Here is an 18,493-nt window from a genome sequence, read left to right as displayed (position 1 = left end):
CCCTCCCTCTCTGTAACCTACACTGCTCCCCTCCGCCCATCTGCTCCTTTGCCCATCTCATACTCTCTCAAATTCCTCCCCCTATGTTAACCTTCTCCTCCCCCTCTCTGACTATCTCCTCCTCCTGCTCTTCTTCTTCTTCATATCCTCGTCTTCCCTCTGTCTATTTTTACCTTCCCCTATCTGTTCATCTCCTCCTCCCCAATCTCTCTGCCCATCTCTTTCCTTTCTCTGTCCTTTTCCTCGCCCCCCTTTCCACCTGTCCAGTTCCCTCTCCCCTATCACTGTCTGTTTCCTCCTCCTTCCATATGTACCTACCTCCTTATTTCCCCTTGTTGTCTGTCCATCTCCTCCTCTTCCCTTCAACCCTCCACATTATCACACTCATCCCAATAGTGTTTATTTCCAGATTGTCACGAATATGTGCAACAAATTTGACTGAAATCGTTCCTGGAGCTTAGGACGTATCGCTTAGGATGGCTTTGCTCGCATATGCCCGTGTCAAATATATTTAACATATGTCACACATATTTGTACACATATTTCATCTGCATGTGTAGTAAATTTCGCCCTACAGTTTCATTTTTACGCATCTTAGTGTTTATGACATCATATCTCCTGAACTATTTTCAATGCAGTAATTTAATTTTGCAGGTACATCCGGTGGTATATGTGCCTACCGTCATGTGCGAAATGTATTGTGAATAGAGTTAGCAGTAAAGAAGTAATAAATTTTAACGTCTTGCCTGACGCGGTAGTTTTTCCCGCTTACAGCGTTTATATCTTAATATCTCCTGAACTAACTGTCGTACAATGTTGTAATTTTTATGGTACATTCACTGCTATATGTAAATACTGCTTGAAAAAGTGTCACAGTTACAGTTAGTAATAAAGAAGTAGTAAATTAAAACGTCATGATTTATGTAGTAGTTTTACTGCATGAGCAGCAAAAATGTGGTAAGCGACAAGCTTTTCTCCTTTATCATTTTTTGGGGATTGTGAGCGAGAAAAAGTTTCAAATAGGATTGAAATTACGTGTAAAGATAGTTGCAAGTCTCTAAGTGCTCTCATTCTCAAATACTGAGTAACTAAAGTATGGCTATTCTCGTGCAGTGAGCTGCACTGCTTTTTCACACCCACCCCTTTGATAGATGGGTGGTTCTTACCCCCACAGTGATTCTTTCGAGACAGTAACCGATACGTGTACCAAGTTTCGTTTAAATTAGTCCAAGGGTTTAGAAGGAGATGTGTAATATATATGTTCACATCCACTTTTATGGATTATGCGTTTCAGAAACTGCCGTCACATAATATTGGAATAATAAAATCGGTTTACTTCCTGTCAGTTACTTTTTCCTCGGCGACCTACTCAGCATTTTGCAGACGGTACATGTTTTTAACATGATCGCACATCTCCTTCGTGAGTTCATGTCGCAGCTATGTTTCTTTCCGTGAAGTCACAATATTGACATTTGGGCTTGATTTTGAACGTTCACATACGCTGAGTTGCATGTAGCGCAGTTAGCTGGTTTCACTTTCCTTATGGGAAAATTGTTGAGCAATTTGGGGATGGCGATGCATCTTTCAACACGATCGAGCACCTGTTCATAATGCACGGCCTGTGGCGGAGTGGTTAAACGACAATAATATCCCTGTAATGGATGGGCCTGCACAGAGTCCGAACCAGGAATCCTATAGAACATCTTTGGAATGTTTTGGAACGCTGACTTCGTGCCAGGCCTTACCGACCGACATTGATACCTCTCCTCAGTGCATCACTCCGTGAATAATGGGCTGCCATTCCCCAAGAAAGCTTCCAGGCTCTCATTGAACGTATGCCTGCGAGAGTGGAAGCTGTCATCAAGGCTAAGGGTGGGCCAACACCATATTGAATTCCAGCATTATCGATGGATGGCGCCACGAGCTTGTAAGTCATTTTCAGCCAGAGTCCGGATACTTTTGATCACGTAGTGTAGCAAGCTTCCGTACTTTGCATCAAGATATTACTGGGTACGTATGCATCCTTATTCAGATAATACTTCATTTTATGTAACAGAATTATGTGCATATGCAGTATGAGGATACTATTTAATTTAACTAGCCCGCTGGTAAGCATTATGCCAAGTTTCGCGACCATGTACTGTGTCCATACCCGTACTCGTTCACTTATAGTCTGCCTCCCCACATATTGTAACACTATTTCCAGGACGATCTCCATTTGGCATTTGCGCACGAACACACGTCTGTACCATACCACGGATGCTTCGCCACAAAACTCTTAATAAATTACTTCAGCGTCCCCGGTTGCAAAGTTGGAGTCTATTGCTAGCGGTTCGTTATTAAATGCCTTCTGCAGTGTAAGAATGCTCATGTAATTAATCCCGCCACGTTGAATGTGTAATAGAGGGTTCAAATGGCTCTAAGCACTATGGTACTTAGCATCTGAGGCCATCAGTCCCCTAGACTTAGAACTACCTAAGCCTAACTAACCTAAGGACATCACATCACACACATCCATGACTGAGGCAGGATTCGAACCTGCGACCGTAGCAGCAGCGCTGTTCTGGACTGAAGCGCCTAGAACCGGTCGGCCACAGCGGCCGGCTGATCCGTAATGCAATCGGCAAGCCTATCGCAGTACACAGTGAAAGAGATTTACCCTTGGCAAATGCTTCGAGAGCGGCGTCGTGCGTCATGAAGGAGGTTACTCATAAAACTCCGAGATCGAACGTTCCTGGAAAGGTCAGGTAGCGTATTACTTCTGGTAACATATTACTTCTACCTCCCGCTAAACTACCACGACGAGATAATCTGAGACAGCTCATACCAAGTGTTACCTATACTCATTCTTGTGCCGCACCGTTAGCTCACTAAACTGGAAGGGGGGAGGGGGAGAGGGGAGACGTGAAATTGCCACCAGAACTACCCTTCATTGCACACCTGCGTGATTTGTGGCGTACAGGTGCAGATGCAGACGACGTAGATGTAGACGACGTGGCAGTACTCCCAGAAGGATTTTAATGAACTGTATTTAAGAATGTACACGAAAGGTATTCTTCAGTCATTAAGTATGATGACGTACCTATATTCTCCGTTGATAAAAAGGTTTTTTTTAAGAATGTACACGTAAGGTATTCTTCAGTCATTAAGTATGATGACGTACCTATATTCTCCGTTGATAAAAAGGTTTTTTTGACACGTGTACCTATTGTTTCATAATTAATGGAAACGAGGCATCGAATCCGATGATCAGTGCTTACCGATGGATCGTTATGGCACGAGTACAACAACGACCGAAAAAAAAGTCGTAATAAGGTAAAGATTCACAAGAGTTAGCCGTAATTTTGTATATCAAAAACTGAATGAATTTAGCCTCCAGAATAAAAACGATCGCCAGATCCAAAATGAGCAAAAGTTGAGTTTGGTAAACGACTTTAATGACTCTGAAATCACGAAAATAATGGACAGTAAAGATAATACGGCAGCTGGACAGAAGGCACTCATGCTAATCTTGATACAGAAAACAAATGAAACATAAACACGAAAGGCGTTAATTTCGAATGCAATAATTGTAACAAATTAATTATGAAAACCAATAATACGGGAAGACTAGCAACATTGTACTGTATTATGCAACTGACAATAAAGTTGTCTGTCTGCACGTTTACTTTTCAAATAATGCCGTAAAAGCTTCCATTGGTGACAAAAACTGTTTGTGATGATGATGTATGGTTTGTGGGACGCTTTACTGACAGCTGTTTTTCAATGCTAATGTTACGTTGACATATGCATACAATATCGTTCACAGAACATAACATAAAATCATAAAATTACATTGACTACAAGAGAACATGCATACTTTTGTCACTGAACCGACTGTCTGCAGTAGTATACAGGTTGTTACAAAAAGGTACGGCCAAACTTTCAAGAAACATTCCTCACGCACAAATAAAGAAAAGGGGTTATGTGGACTTGTCTCCGGAAACGCTTAATTTCCATGTTAGAGCTCATTTTAGTTTCGTCCACCTACGCTCAATAGAGCACGTTATCGTGATTTCATACGGGATATTCTACCTGTGCTGCTAGAACATGTGCCTTTACAAGTACGACACAACGTGGTTCATGCACGATGGAGCTCCTGCACATTTCAGTCGAAGTGTTCGTACGCTTCTCAACAACAGATTCGGTGACCGATGGATTGGTAGAGGCGGACCAATTCCATGGCCTCCACGCTTTCCTGACCTCAACCCTCGTGACTTTCATTTATGGTGGCATTTGAAAGCTCTTGTCTACGCAACCCCGGTACCAAATGTAGAGACTCTTCGTGCTCGTATTGTGGACGGCTGTGATACAATACGCCATTCTCCAGGGCTGCATCACCGCATCAGGGATTCCATGCGACGGAGGGTGGATGCATGTATCCTCGCTAACGGAGGACATTTTGAACATTTCCTGTAACAAAGTGTTTGAAGTCACGCTGGTACGTTCTGTTGTTGTGTGTTTCCATTCCATGATTAATGTGATTTGAAGAGAAGTAATAAAATGAGCTCTAACAAGGAAAGTAAGCGTTTCCGGACACATTTCCACATAACATATTTTCTTTCTTTGTGTGTGAGGAATGTTTCCTGAAAGTTTGGCCGTACCTTTTTGTAACACCCTGTATATACGTGTAACTGTACTACTACTGATTTTTCTTATAATAATAACTTGACTGAAAATCAACTGTAAATTTAAGTGAATCTCTTTTCTGTATATTATTTCTTTTGGTAACGACTTTTCGGAAATTATGGTGACAACGATAGGACCTTGCTCACTGTCAAAAACTTGGGTCAATAAAGGTTCACTAGGAAAGTTTACGCTTTGGCTAAACACACTCTAACGTTCCACAAAAGTTCCTATTACGCTGGTAAGCCTATTACACAGCTATAAAATTACTGGCTGGATGTTACTTTGCGAATCATTGCTTGTGGTGCGACGTAATTCGTATTATGAAATTCATTATTGGTCGTAGTCTGTTCTTGATTAGTGAGCAGTTTGAATAAATTTGGGCCAAATTACTGTTCACTGACTCGAAAATCTCCTTGCGACCATCTGTTGTATCCACACCCGTGTTCGCTCACTCGTATTTTGCATCTCCACGTATTGTAACACTATTTACAGGACATTTTCCATTCGGCATTTGCGAGCGAACACACGCCTGTACCACGCTACGGATGTTGCGCCACTTTTCTGCTCTCACTTCTGTGACTGTGCGCTCTCACGCCAACAATGTTGTTGTTACATAAAACGTATTCTTTGTGTTTCGTACAATGTAAATTTCCCTGACATTAACAGTGTGATTACAAGAATGACCTGACATAATTATTTCTTACTTATTCTTTAAGAGTATATTACATTTTCATAAACACTATAGTTCAATTCTTTTATCTTGGTGGTTCGCGCATGCCCGTCCAGACGCGGGAGATTGTACGCGCCAAGAGAAGCAGCGCCATAGTATAGTTCGCAAACTTACGTTTAGGGGGGAGCGCGCAGTTTATGAAGTAAAGCCACCACGGCCGCATTAAGCCTTTCGCTGCTACAGAGACGTGCTCCCCGCATTCCGCGATGTGCGCGATTTTGTCATCATTGCACTGCTCGCTTGTGCAGACACATGGTGTTTCGACTGCTTTGACACACTTTAACATTCGATTTCATAAAAACTATTCGGCCCAAAAATTTTATTTTTACACATCTTCTTGACTGATACCTTCCCCCCATAAATGACTTAATTTTCTTTCGATATTCAACGCAGTTATTGTGCAGCATTAGATGTAGTTAAACCATTGCACGAAATTTTGAAGAGCTTGCAGAGGTAGCGTATACTTTCCATATGGTCGATTTTAGTTGCCACTAGAAATTTCAAAAAATTACATTCAAACGAATAAAATTCATGAAGTAAGACACTTCGATATTGTTTTTAAATAAAGAAAATTTAAGCACCGAACAAGGTTTGAACTCAGAACTTCTCACTTAGCAGCCTTACACTTTTTTTTTTTGTTGCCTTTCGCGGGCAAGTGCTCTACCAACTTTTTTTATTTTTTATTTTTTTTCTTTTTTTCCTTTTTTTTTGTTTTTTTAAGTGCTCTACTAATAATTTTTTTTAGAAAACAAATAAAAACCTCTTGGGTATGAAAATAAAAGACGACGTTCTTCATAAAATAACACAATATTCTTTGAAAACGTAAAACATAAAAGGTAGCTATATTTCCGCAACGGCCGTCTTTTGTATTTTTACGTTTTTTGTTAACATAAATGAGTATACAGTCTCACCATCAGCAGCAATTTTTTTTTTTTTTTTTTTTTTGGGAGCACAAGAGAAAGAAAACAAATAGGCTGCAGATAGAGAGCTATGTGTGAAAAGGATAAACATGTGTAAGGAGAAAAAAAAACTTAGAAGGAGGAGAAAAGAGAAGTGAAATAAAATAGGAATACTTTCCACGCCATGCTCCACTTTGGCGCGCCATCAGAACAAAATGCATTCTATCATTGACCATTGAAGGGGAACGTGGGATCGTCCAGTCTTGGCTGGCACGGTTCGTTCAGATTCCAGCTTTGAGGCGGGTTGGTGAAAATGCTCTGTAAATAGTTCGCGAAAGTGGCCCGATAGTGTCGATGCCGGCGAAGGGTGTGGTGATGTACTTGGAGGCGTGTCCAAAAGTCCACCGGATCGACAATGTCGTCCCGGAAGAGGTAGTTGACAGCCATGCCACTGATCCATGTGATGGCGTGCCACTTAGCCGATGGAAAGTAGGTCGTGTCGGGATATATCATCATAGTGGGAGAAACGTGATGTGGTGGTACTCGGAGGTAGAAAGCCACAATCTTCTGTACGAGGGTCCAGACAGCTGCTGCTGGCCCACACTCAAAACGATGTAAATCTGTATCTTCGACATTGCACTTGAGGCACAGGGGTGAGTCCACCAGTGCGATGCGATGCAGTTTCTGTCTTGTAGTATACTTGCCGTTGACGAGAAGGTACCACATAGAGGTGGTGTCAGTGGTGTGATACGGTTGGTGGATCGTTTTCCAAACTGTAGGCCATGAAACCTGGGGGTGACGTGTTTCGACGGGGTTGCGGGGTGGAGACTTTCGGAGAAGGCGGTAGATGTCGCGGGTGGTCGTCTTCCTGGTCCTGGGGAGCTCGGTGCATATGTAGCTGTACTCCAAAAAGAAACGGCCGATATGTGACATCGGAGGTGGTATGTGTGCCAAAGACGTCGGTGGGCGTCTCGAAACAGGTGCGAGCTCGGTGGTCAACATTCCAGTAAAACTAGCATTTTGGCTTTTCCATAACCGGAGCATAGTATTGGTGTAAAGTGCCGTAGTCCTGGCTCTCACATTAACCAGATCGAGGCCACCATCCCGCTTCGGTAAGGTGAGAGCTTCATACTGGACTTTGAAGATGTGTCCAGAACAAATGAAATAGCCGAATGCCGCCTGTAACCTGGCCGCCATTGTCGCAGTGATGGGCAGAATCTGCGCTATATGGGGTATCCGAGCCGCCAGATGGGTATTGACGAAGGTGACTCTCTGGCACATATTCAGCGGGCGTAGTATGTGATTTTGTATGTTGGCCCGGATGCGTTGCAGCAGCGCCCGAAAATTAATCGCCGAGGTGCGGCGAATGTCTCGGGTGTACACCAATCCGAGACAACAAAGGGTGTCCACCAGTTGAAATGGAACTACGCTGTCTGCGGGAAGGCCGCGGCCGATCTTCATGGCGCATGATTTTGCCACGTTCATAACGCTCCCTGCTCCTGCACTGTAACGGGTAATCCACTGCATCGCAGCTTGTACGTCAGCCGCTGAACGTACGGCGAGGGCCAAGTCGTCCGCATAAGCTCGGCAGCGGAACATATGATCCCGGAGTGGAATACCTGTCAAACGTCGCCGTAATCCGCAAATGAGTGGTTCCATCGCAATGGCATAAAGCACCGTCGACAATGGACAACCCTGCCGTACTGAGCGTTCAATCCGTATAGGTTCCGTAAGTCTGCCGTTGACGAGAAGTCTGGACGTTGCTCCACGAAGGAGCCGCATAATCACCTGCGTGAACGTCGGGGGAATTGCCATTCGGTCCATCACTGCGTTGAGGAATGCATGATTGACGCGGTCAAACGCTTGTTTGAAGTCGATGGAGATTAAAGCGCCTGGCAGTCGCGAGTGTGTTGCCACAGCGATCACATCTCGATATTCACTGAGGGCTGTCTGTATATTACGATCGCCGCCTAAGGATGTTTGTTCGTGGGAAACAATGTCCCGTAAGACACGTTTGAGTCGCACTGCTAGAAGGCGTGTGAAAATCTTGAAGTCCGAATTGAGTAACGTGATCGGCCGATAACTGTCGAGTCGTGTTCCTCCTGCGGGTTTCGGGACTGGTACAAGTAAGCCTTCCATGAACATTGGTGGCGGGTTCGCCGCGCCGGACAAAAGTTCCCAGTACATGTCCCTCCATCGTGGCATCATCAAATCTTGGAAGGTTCTGTAAAATTCGAGAGGTAAACCATCCGGGCCGGGAGATCGATTCAGAGACCCCTTGGCCACAGCGCCTTGGACGTCGTCGGTGGTCACTTCAGCAGTCAGGAGGGTTGCAGCTGCTGCGTTTAGAGTACCAAATGTCTCCTGGGCAACCTCAGCAATGGCCTCTGCACCGGCAGGTACTTCTTGATAGAAAAGTCTATAGTGCGTTGTGAATGCATCCGCAATGGTAGCTTGCGAAGTCAGCCGTCGTCCATCAGGTAAGTCTAAAGTTGTCATTAAAGCCTGTCGGCGTCGACGAACATTTTGAACAATATGATGCATAGAAGGTTCTTCACCGTTAATCCTGTCTTGGCTGCGGGCTCGTACAATGGCTCCCTCTAGACGGCATCTGGTCAAGGATAAAATCTTTGCCTTGATGCGTTGAGCTTCTTTGAGGCGATCCGGGGATGGAGGATGATCCATGAGTTCACGTAGAGCGCTATAGTAGAAATCAGTTGTATGGTGATTCCACCTGGCTTTGGCTCTGCCATAGTGTGTCAATGTGCGTCGGATGGCCGGTTTGGCGCACAGCAACCACCACTGCAGTGTGGTCTCGTAACGCATAATGCGTCGAACACAGGTGTGCCACGTGTCGGTGACCTGTTGTCGACATTCAGGGTCCCGCAGTAGCGCGACATTGAGTTTCCAAGGTCCTGCACTGCGCCATATAGATTGTCGACGTAGGTTCATGGTACAGATATAGATGTCATGATCCGAAAAGGCAGACGGCCAACGTTCCGCGTCGAGGAGAACTGATTTTAGAGCGTTAGAGATGTATATTCTATCAAGTCGGCTGGCGGAGTGGCTCGTGATGTGTGTATACCCCGGGCGGTCGCCGTGTACCACTCGCCAAGTGTCGAGGAGATGAAGGCGGCGGACGAGGAAGCGAAGTTCGGGACATGTGGTGAAATGAGGGTATTGGTCTGTGCGCTCGAGAACACAGTTGAAATCTCCACCTACGATGAGATGATCGTATCGACCGAGGAATAAAGGCGTTATATCTTCTGCGTAGAAATGGGAGCGATCCCTCCGTTTATCAGTGCCCGATGGGGCGTAGAGATTTATGATTTTGAGTCCTTCAACTGTTATGGCCACCCCTCGCGCTGTTGGGAGGTATGCGACATCGGAAACTGCAATTCCTTCTCGGAGGAGGATGGCTGCGCCTGAGTGTTCCATAGCTGCAGGGGCGGCGTACGTCTCATATCCATAACACCCAGTCCAAGTCGCTGTTCTCAGTTCTTGTAACAGGGCGATGTCGATGTCCGCTGCTCGTAGCGTGTCACGGAGCAGTTGAAGTTTAGCGTGGGAGCCGATATTATTAGTATTGATAGTAGCTATTCGGTACGCCTGATGGGAGATCCGTGCTGCCGATAGGTTCGTAGCTGGTGAAGATTGTTGTGGTGGATGCTGGAAGTCCATAGAAGTCGCAGGAGTCGCCGTAGAAACTTCCCCCATTTTAGTGTTGGTCTAACGGAGAAACAGATCTCATTTCCGCATCAGATGGAGGTGGGAAATCCGTGTCATCCGCCCATGAAAGGTGTCCGACAGGTTTGACATCGGCGAGAGGTGGCAGCGCTGGCCGAGTCGGCTCAATGGCGTCGGTGACAACAGGCGTGCTATGTTCCATGGCTTCTGGGCGCGGGGCTTGCGCACGATCTCTGTTGGCCGGTTCACCGTCTTGTGGATGACGCGTCTCCGTGGCAGAGGAGAAAGTGTTATCGTGTTCTCCGTCGGAGTGATGTGGCATCTCTTCGTCCTGCGGAGGGGGCTCAATAGTCGAGTCTGATGTCTTGCGGCGTTTTTTTCGTCGTTTGGGCGACTTCTGCTTTCGGCAATGAGTTTCGGTGTCTGAGGAAGGAAGAGATTCACGTCGTTCCGGTACAAAAGCCGCGGGTGCTGTGATGCGGTCTTCATTCTCCAGAACACTCTCATTGGTATCCTTGTGATCTTCTATCGTTGGTGTGTCCGGCTGTTGGACATGTTCACGGGCGGCATCGCCGGTGTCAAGGTGCTGGGACGCCTCCGGGTGTATCGGACCAGAGAGAAGCTCATGAACGGCGCCTTGTGAGGGCTGGACGTGCAGTGTCGCCGCATAGGTGACTGGAAGGGTGGTCGTGGTTTTGTCGGTGTTCGTATCGTCGGGCCGTAGTTGTGTGATGCGGCGTTGCAGGCATTCATTACGGACGTGTCCTTCTTTGCCACAACCGGAATATGTTCGAGGTTGTCCGTCGTAAATGACCACCGCACGGCAGCCGCCGATAGAAATGTACGATGGAACGTGCCGTTTGAGATCGATTCGGACTTGTCTCACACCATTAAGTACCGGATACGTCGTAAACTGTGCCCATGTCTCGGCTACGTGGCTCTGGACTTTTCCGAACGGGCTTAGCGCCGCGATGACTTCATCTTCATTCACCTCGAAAGGCAGTTCGAATACACGGATCGTCCGAAGGCCAAGTCCTGCATGGTCGACATCCACAGGCCCGACGTTTCCGTCGGAGTGCCGAAATTTTAGTCCATGTCGCGTCCTTTGAATGATCTCATTGCAGGCAGCGTCGGAAGTCATCTTAACATAAACGACGCTGCTAATGATCGATAGGTGTATGCCGATGAGTTCGTCACGCGGGATCTTCACGTCTTCGCGTAGGAAGCGTTCGACGGCCAGTGCTTTGGGTCGTGCGTATTCGTTTGAGAAGGTGAACTTAAGAGTGTTCTTTCTGTAAGAGTTGGCCATTACAGCTTGTTCGACTGAGAAGCGCTGTGACGAGGAAGTAAACAAAACACTCCGCGCGCGCAGCGGCGTGGACGGCCGAGCGCGGTGCGCACTGCTGCCCTGCCGAACGCAGACTGCACTTTAACCATTACACTAACGCAGCACCTCATTTGATGTATCTAACGGAGGACTTTAAAATATCACGCAAAATACCGACAAGCGCTGTTGGTATGACTATGAATTATTCACGTTTCGTCGAAGTACAATAGGAAATAATAATTACCGCTGTTCTTTATTGCGAAAAAGCGTTTAGTGAGAATGATACAAACACCTCTCCTTGCTATCGCCTGAATTAGGAAGCTTATTGCTTGTTTGGTTTAATTAATTAATAGAATATGAAGCAATTGGTATAAGGAATGCTTTTTCCAAACTTTCTATAAAAGAAAATCTGCTATCAAGACATTACTTTCGTTCAATCACATTATTTATGACTGAACGTTTCTAAAACTCAAGACACTCGTCCGTGCTCTGCACTGCAGTCGAGCTCTGGCAACGTCGTTCTCTGTTCATTGGCTGACTGTGTTTTGTGACGTCAGATGCGCAGAACGAACCTAAACTCGGCCGCCGTCATAAATGACGCGCACTTTAATTACTAATAAAATTCGTTAAGTACATGAGGTTACAAAAAAAAAAAAAGTTTCAGACTGATTAAATGCAGTAGCTGCGTTGTACTGATACAGTATCTCATCGGAAAAGTAAAGGTAGCGATTAGTTTACACTGAAAGGACAATACATTATGACTAGTGCCCATTGCAACGTTGGATGCTGCCTGGGGTCGTTGCGGACGCGCGACAAGTATGTAAGCGGAGCAGACACGAGCGGGGGTTCATCCTAGCGAAGATATGGGCGGCAAAGGGGAAGTCCATTCAGGCAAGCGACTTTGACAACAGGCAGATTAGTATTATGCAGAGCCTGTGAACGAGTATCGCGAAAATGGCGAAGCTTTTCAGATGTTCACGTGCTACTGTCGTGAGCATCTACGGAAAGAGGTAGGACAGTGAAACTATCAATAGACGCTAAAAGGTTGGACGTCCACGACTGTTCACAGAATACAGGGTACGGAGCGTTGTTTGCTCTGTAAAGTAGGATATTATGTTGATCTGTGGCATCTCTGCCGAAAGAGCACAATGCTGATGATGTACGCACAAATGTTTCGGAACACAACGTTCAACGTACATTGTTGAATTAATCGTACATTGTCGACCATGGAATTCTGCAGCAGACCACCCCTACGTGTTCACATGTTGACCCAACATCGTCAGTTACGATTGCAATGGGGACGAGACCATCGGGTTTCGAACGTCGATCATTGGAAACGTGTCGGCTGTTCGGGTGAATCACATTTTTGCTTCACTAGGTCGGTGATCGTTTCCAATAACGCTGTCATCGAGGTGAACGGTGGTTCGAAACTTGCATCACACCAAGGACACAGGCTGGTGGGAGCAGCGTTATGCTGTGGTGGATATTCTCGTGCGCTGGCGTGGGACCTTTGGTAGTAATCGAAGACACGTTGACGGCTGCGAACCACCGACATCTCTTCACGCTTGATGTGTTCCTCGTCGGCAGTATTATCTTTCAGCAGTATAATTGTCCCTGTCTCGGAACCAGAACCCTACTATAGTGGTTTGAGGAGCATTACAATGAACCCAAAAATGGTTCAAATGGCTCTGAGCTCTATGGGACTTAAACATCTGAGGTCATCAGTCCCCTAGACTTAGAACTACTTAAACCTAACTAACCTAAGGACATCATACACATCCATGTCAGAGGCAGGATTCAAACCTGCGACCGTAGCAGCCGCGTGCTTCCGGACTGAAGCGCCTTGAACCACTCGGCCACAGTGACTGGCATAGTGAACTCACACTGATATCTCGGAGACAAAATTCGTCTGATGTAAATCCTATGGCACCCATCTGCGCCGGTATCGGCGCCATCACAGTATACGCAAATCAGCGGCCTGTTATTATCGTGAATTACATGACCTCTTTGTAGACATCTAATTCCGCGTACCTCCACAAATCTACCAACAAACTGTCAGATCTCTGATACGCGGAATCAGTGATGTATTTCGTTCTAATGACGTATAAACAATCTATTAAGCAGATAGTCATTAGTTATTATGTTTTAGCTCATCAGTACATTTTTTTTTTTTTTTGTACATACAAATCGTGACTCCTGGTAAACATGGGAAGCCAAACAGATTCGCGCAGCCCATAGATGAAGTGGAATATCGTGCGATAATTCTTTTCCCGCATTTGGAGGCGAACGACGCTGCGACAGTCCGTGCTGACTTGAAGAAGTACACGCCAACACAGTAGCAAAGTATACGTATATGGCTCTGAGCACTATGGGACTTAACATCTAAGGTCATCAGTCCCCTAGAACTTAGAACTACTTAAACCTAACTAACCTAAGGACATCACACACATCCATGCCCGAGGCAGGATTCGAAGCTGCGACCGTAGCGGTCGCGGCGGTTCCAGACTGTAGCGCCTAGAAACGCTCGGGCCGGCGTATTGGGGACGGGTTGACCAAGTATGGTGCGGGAATTATCTTCAGACCCACTAAAAAGATGAAAGAATGTTTAAGATCGACAAAAGATATAACACATGTTTTGGTTACACCGGGTGTATATGAAATTCCTTGTAGCCGTGGAGTGATTTATATTGCTATCACGAAAGGAAGTGTTAACGGCCGTCTGGTTGAACGCAAGAGGAAGTGTCATCTGAGACATACGAATAGATCGACCGTAGTGGAATATGTTTACGAAGAGAGTGATCAGGAAATAAAATTTAGTGAGACCAGCGTCATATCGAAAACACCGCACTATCATGCGCACATGTACAGTGACGCTATCGAGATTTATAAACACCGTAACAACTTTAACAGAAAAGAAGAAGGTGTTAAATTAGATAAAATTTGAATTTGCATCGTAATTAGATAGTTAACTTTCAATCGAGAAGGTTCGCATTACCACAGAATACACTCCTGGAAATGGAAAAAAGAACACATTGACACCGGTGTGTCAGACCCACCATACTTGCTCCGGACACTGCGAGAGGGCTGTACAAGCAATGATCACACGCACGGCACAGCGGACACACCAGGAACCGCGGTGTTAGCCGTTGAATGGCGCTAGCTGCGCAGCATTTGTGCACCGCCGCCGTCAGTGTCAGCCAGTTTGCCGTGGCATACGGAGCTCCATCGCAGTCTTTAACACTGGTAGCATGCCGCGACAGCGTGGACGTGAACCGTATGTGCAGTTGACGGACTTTGAGCAAGGGCGTATAGTGGGCATGCGGGAGGCCGGGTGGACGTACCGCCGAATTGCTCAACACGTGGGGCGTGAGGTCTCCACAGTACATCGATGTTGTCGCCAGTGGTCGGCGGAAGGTGCACGTGCCCGTCGACCTGGGACCGGACCGCAGCGACGCACGGATGCACGCCAAGACCGTAGGATCCTACGCAGTGCCCTAGGGGACCGCACCGCCACTTCCCAGCAAATTAGGGACACTGTTGCTCCTGGGGTATCGGCGAGGACCATTCGCAACCGTCTCCATGAAGCTGGGCTACGGTCCCGCACACCGTTAGGCCGTCTTCCGCTCACGCCCCAACATCGTGCAGCCCGCCTCCAGTGGTGTCGCGACAGGCGTGAATGGAGGGACGAATGGAGACGTGTCGTCTTCAGCGATGAGAGTCGCTTCTGCCTTGGTGCCAATGATGGTCGTATGCGTGTTTGGCGCCGTGCAGGTGAGCGCCACAATCAGGACTGCATACGACCGAGGCACACAGGGCCAACACCCGGCATCATGGTGTGGGGAGCGATCTCCTACACTGGCCGTACACCACTGGTGATCGTCGAGGGGACACTCAATAGTGCACGGTACATCCAAACCGTCATCGAACCCATCGTTCTACCATTCCTAGACCGGCAAGGGAACTTGCTGTTCCAACAGGACAATGCACGACCGCATGTATCCCGTGCCACCCAACGTGCTCTAGAAGGTGTAAGTCAACTACCCTGGCCAGCAAGATCTCCGGATCTGTCCCCCATTGAGCATGTTTGGGACTGGATGAAGCGTCGTCTCACGCGGTCTGCACGTCCAGCACGAACGCTGGTCCAACTGAGGCGCCAGGTGGAAATGGCATGGCAAGCCGTTCCACAGGACTACATCCAGCATTTGTACGATCGTCTCCACGGGAGAATAGCAGCCTGCATTGCTGCGAAAGGTGGATATACACTGTACTAGTGCCGACATTGTGCATGCTCTGTTGCCTGTGTCTATGTGCCTGTGGTTCTGTCAGTGTGATCATGTGATGTATCTGACCCCAGGAATGTGTCAATAAATTTTCCCCTTCCTGGGACAATGAATTCACGGTGTTCTTATTTCAATTTGCAGGAGTGTATATCGTAGCCGACCTCATGTGATGGACTGTGGTGTTCTCTAAACCGCCTATATATTCGGCGCTTCCTCGAGTTCTGGTTGCAGTTCGCCGCTTTACATCTTAAGATGTTCCCGCAGCCGGAGATGAAACGTTAGGAGAAAGCTTTTTACATCGGCGACAGCCTATGGGCTCGGAAGTTTCTGGTGAAGCCAGCACAAGCCGCGATAGCCTACATTGTATGACGGCCCGAAAAATATTTATAAGGTGAAGTGGAATTGGCCCTCGCTAAGGAGCAGAAGAAGTGACCTCACGGCAAATGCTGGAAATCGTGAATTCGATGCACCAGTCACGTGTCTGCCCAAGCGCATCCCCCGCATGCTCTGTCTCGCTTACTTTTCTGTGTCATTGCGTTTGAATGAGTGAAAAGAGGAGACGTGTTTAGGGACCAGTTGCATGCAACATAAAATGGCGCTCACCATAAAAATTTGAGAGTACATTATCGAGTGTTCTCCATAGCAACGGTCCTCCCAGCTTATTCTTCTGGACTACAATGACCCCTCCAGTGCCTGAGGATTATTTTAGTACAGCTGACCCTTCGATTTAACCCACGCGTAAAATTCACATGGAGAGAGAGATCAGGCTATCTACACTGCACTACCTCTGCTGATTGTCTACTCCTCAGCAAACGTCTCATGTTCTCGTGACCAAGTTATCAAGGCGGTGTGTGCTGTTGCTCCGTCTTGCTGGAAATATCTACACAGTGAATCATCTGTTCGCAGTACAGTTGGTGGAAACGGTGTGCGGAATTTTTGCACAAGAGTATAACACTGGGAGTGTTTTGACAAACCTCCAGCAAAGTCTGCAATGCAGAACTTAGTGGCAAAGTGTTGTGAAACAGGCTCTGTAATAAACACAAGGGCTGTTCGGAAAGTAAGGAAAGATCGGTCACGAAATGGTAACCACAGGGAAATCTGAAATATTTTGTTTTAAACAGGTAGCTACACCTTACAACTATTTCTGCAGACAGTTGCCGCTACGACTTTGGCATATGTCGTAGCGTTGTGCCAACTTTCCCATACCGTCGTCATACAAGGCAGTCTCCTGTGCTTTCCTTCAATTTTCTACGATTGACTGCAACTCGATGTCTGTGCCAAAATCTTATGCCTGCGGTTCATTCGAGCAGTGATGAAAATCAGAGGAATCCAACCGCGATCAGTGTGGTGAGTGATAAAACACTTCCTATCGAAAACACTGCAGGAGAGTGTAACCTCCCCCTCACTTATCGACCTTAATGACAGTGGAAAATTAAACTGCGTGTACCTAATGGAAATTTGGGAAAAGCAGTCGTCACCGAAGTTAACTTGTCATTAAAGAGGGAGGAAAGGGTTACATCTAAATGAAAGGAAAAATGCAAATGAAATTGGTGGAAATTAATTTTAAGAAAAGGGTAAAATTAATAAAGAAAGTAAATGTGCAGTCGTTACGTTAACAAATAATTGGCGTTAATTAGATATTTGAGATTTGGGGAAAATTACGGTCGCCAGTCCTATGGACAATTACTATAATAACTGAAAATGAAAGATTAATGCACATATAATTAGCACTAAAAGCGTGGCAACTGAAGGTTGACACGTGTTGTGTGAAAACTGAATGTTTGTCAGAAGAAATTTAGCAAAAGAATTAATAAAACCGGAAAATTGAAAGTTAATTTAGTGACTGAAATTAATAGTGAGCTTCGTTTCTGAAGCACATCGAAATTCAGTAAAATACGGTTAGTCTTGGGCTACCTCAACAATCATTTCAAAAGCTGCTTGAATCTACGCAATTTAGAAATAAGAGATTCAACTTTGAACTTGAATTAAGTGATTCTGAACAATTAACAATAGTAAAATTTAGTACGTACCAAGCTGAGCTGCAGTCACAGATAAGCTAAAATACGGTAACAAAACTCGCACTCTTAATTTGTGCTTGTGTAATCTAAATATTGTAGCCAGCTATGAATACCTTAACTGAACTTTGAAATTAAAGCAGTGAAATCGAATGATATTACTTTAATGCTGGCGTTTAAATTTCAACGACACTCGGGTTCATTCCGGAAACGGAAGGGACCCTGCTTGGTAATGCAATTGGGACAATGAGCAACAAAGGTTCAAGCTACGTTGCTGTAATTTGGTTACACAAATTGACCAGTTTGAAAAACTGAGGTCTGCCATACAGTTCTAAAACTTTACGTGCTTCTAGTCTTCCTTGTTGGTTGATTGAAGGTTTGCAGTCGTCGATCGACGAGGTGGCGACAGTCACTCATTGTCGGCCGTCGCTGTTGCAGAAGCTGGATGCTGGCGCGCCTTCTTCTCGACACGGTCTCCAGCCGAAACGGGCTCTTCATGTGCGCCAGCTAATGCTTCCCGTCCGCGACACCGTGTCAGAAGCTATCATAGCAAGTCAAGCGCAATTACATGCTGCCAAACCCTGAAAGCGCGCAACTCGCGGGAGCGTCACACAACACACCTGCTCAACCGCACTACTCCAGCCAGACCCTCTCTGCTCTGCCCGCGCTCCACGCGGCAGGGTTAACACTACCAAAGATCCTAAACACTTTGGTTCTCCACACGATCTATCGATGTATTCGTTCGACAGCATAGTTTTCCCTAGGTAAGACCCAGCGTAAAATACAAATAATATTTACAAAACAAACCAATTATACATCGACATAGATGCATAAATATATATACAAATAGTAAAACAATTACAATATATAAAGGCACAGAAATGTCA

Source organism: Schistocerca cancellata, chromosome 1 (assembly GCF_023864275.1).
Source record: "Schistocerca cancellata isolate TAMUIC-IGC-003103 chromosome 1, iqSchCanc2.1, whole genome shotgun sequence".
Lineage (NCBI taxonomy): Eukaryota > Metazoa > Arthropoda > Insecta > Orthoptera > Acrididae > Schistocerca > Schistocerca cancellata.
The sequence above is the reverse complement of the archived record's forward strand: the minus strand, read 5'-3'. Positions refer to the sequence as shown.